This window comes from Suricata suricatta, chromosome 13, assembly GCF_006229205.1.
Source record: "Suricata suricatta isolate VVHF042 chromosome 13, meerkat_22Aug2017_6uvM2_HiC, whole genome shotgun sequence".
Lineage (NCBI taxonomy): Eukaryota > Metazoa > Chordata > Mammalia > Carnivora > Herpestidae > Suricata > Suricata suricatta.
In genome coordinates, this window is record NC_043712.1 from 36,561,278 (window position 1) to 36,565,639 (window position 4,362).

Below are 4,362 nucleotides of genomic sequence, written 5' to 3' on the forward strand. Positions count from 1 at the left end.
CAGACACAGACCATCTTGCAGACCCAAAGCACAAATGCAGTCCAACCAAATCCATCCTTCAAAGCTGCTCTCCTCCTAGGCCACCCAGGCCTGTCTCTCCCTCCTCTAAGCTCTGCACTGTAATATCCATGCCATTCCTTGTCCTTTAATAAAATAGTCTTGGATCCACATGCATACCTCTGGTCTCAACAACTTGGCTGTGTGCTTTCAGAGAAATGACAAGGTCAACAAGTGAGTCCACTACCCTCCTCAGCAGCCCCATTCCTCACCTACAAACCCTCTCCCCAGTATTGTCTCCAGTTTACTGCAGTTCCTTACCCCCAGCCTTTCAGCAGAGAATGACTCTAAGGGAAGAAGAAAGCAGACAGACACATCCTTTCAGAGTAATGCTGGTGGGTATTACTTCCCAAAATCTTTACCTTGCCTTATGCTCACCACTGTCTACCTCCAATCTGTAACTACTACATCAGTGCTAGTCTAAGCACAGTTACCTAACACTAACCTTAACCATAGAAAGCTACACACTGAGTAATGTCTGCACCTCTACTAGGCCCACAAACAGCACACACTTACGACAGTAGAGATCATCTGCACTCCAGGAACTCAGTAGCTCCTTCAGTAACACCTGCACAGTCATCAGGGTAGGATATCCCTGAAGGGCTCAGTGTTCCGCTGGAACCCAGGAGCACCAAGGTGTCCAGGCCCTTTGACTCTCCTTAGGCAGAAAAGCCTACAGGGACCCAACTCATCCCAACCCTTGTTCTGAGATTAGTCTAGCCTCTCAGCTGAAATTCCTACCACACCCTTCCCTGGCTCCTGCCTGCTAAGCTGGGAGCATCTGTTGTCCTGGAACACCATACCAGGAGGGAGCAAATGTGCCTAAGACCTGGGTCTGAAGGGATGTGGGGATTTCCAGGCTCTTGCAATACCCATACCTAGGACCTCTACCACAGAGCCTGGCCCAGGTGCCTGTCCTAAATAGGTAGTGGGCCTGCGGACACTGGGGAGAGTCGGGGTGAATTAGCACACCTCTTATTCCCCTATTCAGGATCTCAATCTGGTGAAAGGGTTATTCACAATGAACTTCATCAGCAAAGGTAAAGCTGAAAGTCAGCCATATCATCCCCTAACCCATCATCTCTCACCCCCAGGCAACAAGACTTCCAAGTATAACACTCCTCTGCCCCTTGGCCACCCTAGAGATTGTCAGACACTACTTAGGCTCTGTCAGAAGCTCACCAAGCCAAAATATTAACTCAACAGACTGCAAGTTTTAGTTGGACACTCACATCTCAGATGTATAGCCATCTGAGTCTCTGTGTCCCCTTCCCCAATGTCTACATTCAGCCTGTCCAGAGAACCAAAAGAAGGGCTTGTTTTAGGGCTGCAAGCTTCAGATTCCCACACCAAGCACAGAGTTTCAATAGGACTATGGATGGGATGAGCCCAGGCCAGCAGCTGAATGCAGAGGAATGGCTGTGTGACAGACTTGAGTTCCCTGGGAAGGATAGCAACTCCTTTCATTGTCTCAACCCCACTCCTGTGGACTGTGTCTATACCTGGGCTCCACTACCTTCCAGATTTCCTCACTGCTGTCCTGCCATGTCCCCACCTCCACCTCATGAGCTCAGTCATCTGCAGCCCAGTGTGTGACAGAGATTTGCTGTCATTTTCCTGCTCTGAGAGTAACTCTTTCCAGTCCTGGCTTTCTGTCCAGCCAAGTATCTACCTCCAGCAAAGCCTCCACTCCTTCCCTTCTTTCTCTCATGGTCCTTAACTTAGGTTCCCAGGAATAACCATGGAGGCCCCAATACCTGCAAGATAGACCTGCTGGTCTACCACTACAAGCTCAAGTTCAGAGGTGAGGACTTATAGTAGATCCTAGGAAAAGCCTCCTGAGTTGAGGAAAGGCAGTCAAGGATGGGACTTAAGGGGACTGTAGACACCACCTGACAAACAAGAGCCCCCTCCCACCATGATAGCATAAACAAGGGGAAAGGGACAGGAGGTCTTAGGAAAGACAGAGAACCTGGACTTTTGGTAGAGGAAGTAGTACAGTCCTTACCTCTTCCCAGCCATGCTTTCCCTTTTTCTACAAGCTGTGCTAGACCAGAAAGTCCCCCCCCCCACTCAGGAAGGTTGGGGGTATATCACCCTAGGTTCCTTTTCCCCCACACCATCTCTGTTACCTATCACAGGCTCTGTGCCCATCTGGAGTTTGGGATAGGGAGCAAAATAGGCCCAGATGGCTCTTCCAGCCCTACTCCACCAAATGTTTGGAGGTACCTGGAGAATTTAAAAATAAAATACAGATCCTTTTACTCTAATCTGAGATTCTATTTAAGATGGTCTGGGGTTGTGACTCTAATTCTGTATTTTTAATGAGCTCCTCATATAATTCTGAAGTACAGCCAAGTTTGGAAACAGTGGAAACAATCTAATATGACATAACTTGGAACCATCTACATACACACACACACTCCCAGTGCCCATGCCATCCTACCTTTCTGGGAACTCTTCAGAAACAGCTGCTGGCTACTTACTTAGACACTTCCACAGAAGGGTGGGGGGTAGGAAGGGAAGGAGAGATTGAAGATACGGGAACTAAAAGCTTTCCAGTGCCAGGATTTACCATCAGACAGGTAAAAGACCCAAGGTATCTTATCTCTTTGTTTTTGCCCAGTCCTGTCCCAAGAATGCCAGCCTCTTGCCAGCTGAGGCACTCCCTGCCCTGCCTAAAGTAAAACTTCAGATGCAAGAGCTCAATGATCACTCCTTTAATTCACGCAGATTCCAGCCCCTCTCCTCAGTGGGCCTTAAAATAAAATACCATGCCCATATTCCCCATCTAACAATATCCCCATCTCTAATCCCCAGCCCTTCTGTATCCTAGAACAACACCCTTATCATAGGCATAATCTTTCTGTCACTATCTTGTTTCACCCACTCTGTCTTGACTTTATTCCTCCCATTTCTTATCCTCTCTACATCTCCCTACAGTCTCCCTATCTCCAAAGAAGCTGTCCTTCAGAAATGTAGGATAAATCTGGGTATGAAGGAGCATGGTCCTCGGTTTAGCACTCTGAGAACTAGATGGGTTTTCAAGTTCTAACCCAATGATCACAACTCTGAAGTCCCAATCTGGATTTAAATATAGGTTCTAAGCCATGACCCAATAATACACATACCATACTTATAACAGTCAGAAGAGTGCTTGATTGAAGGAGAGGATGCTTGATCTTTCATATGAAAGCATCATGTATCAACTAGCTACTACCTAACACTGTGGAGATAGTGGCACACATTCCTGGAATGTCTTGCTGGTGGCAGATAATCTCATCCTCCAAAAATTGGGGATTGTGCATTTTGGTCAGTCTGGTGGTTCCCTGCCGGACAGGTGCAGATGCTTCCCTTGGTTGCAGCTCTTTTGGGCCGCAGCAGCTTCCACAGTGGCATAAATCACAATATTAAAAGGGACAAGACCCTTTTAGTGGGAAATGGGTAGAGAAACTTTTGTCAGGTCAATGGCTAACTGCAGAGATAACAGAACAGAAACTTCAGGGACCACCCACAACAAAATACCTGGCAAAAATTTCTTGGAAAAGTAAAAACATATGTTCAAAGAGCTGAAGGAGACCATGGGCAAAGAACGAAGAGAAATCTCAAAAAAATAATGTCTGAGCAAAATGAGACTATCAATAAAGAGGTACAAATTATTTTAAATGCACCAAACAAAACTTCTAGAGCCAAAAATACAACTTAAATGAAAAAAATATCTGGGGGAATTCAACAACAAACTTGAGAAGGTAGAAAGAAGGATCAGCATACTTGAAGATAAGTCAATTGAAATTATTGAATCTACCTTGAATATAAGGCCTGAAACTATAAACTTCCTGGAAGAAAACATAGTAAGTTCCTTGACATCAGTCTTAGCAATTTTTTTGGGCCAATCTCCTTAGACAAGGAAACAATAGCTAAAATAAACAAATGGGATTATGTGAGACTACATGTACAGCATAGGAAACCATCAACAAAATAAAAAGCAACCTGCTGAATCAGAGAAGATATTTTCAAATCAAACATTCAATAAGAGGCTACTATCCAAAATATATAAAGAATTCATACAACTTAATATAAAAACAATTTTAATAAGTAAAGGAGGGGCACCTACATGGTTCAGTCAGTTGAGCATCTTACTTGATTTCCGCTCAGGTCATGATCTCATGAAGATCATGTTTGTCTCCAAGCTGACAACATGGAGCCTGCTTGAGATGCTCTCTCTCCCTCTCTCTCTCTCTGCCTTTCCCCCCCCCCACTTTCTCTCTCTCTCTCTCTCTCTCTCTCTCTCTCTCTCTCTCTCTC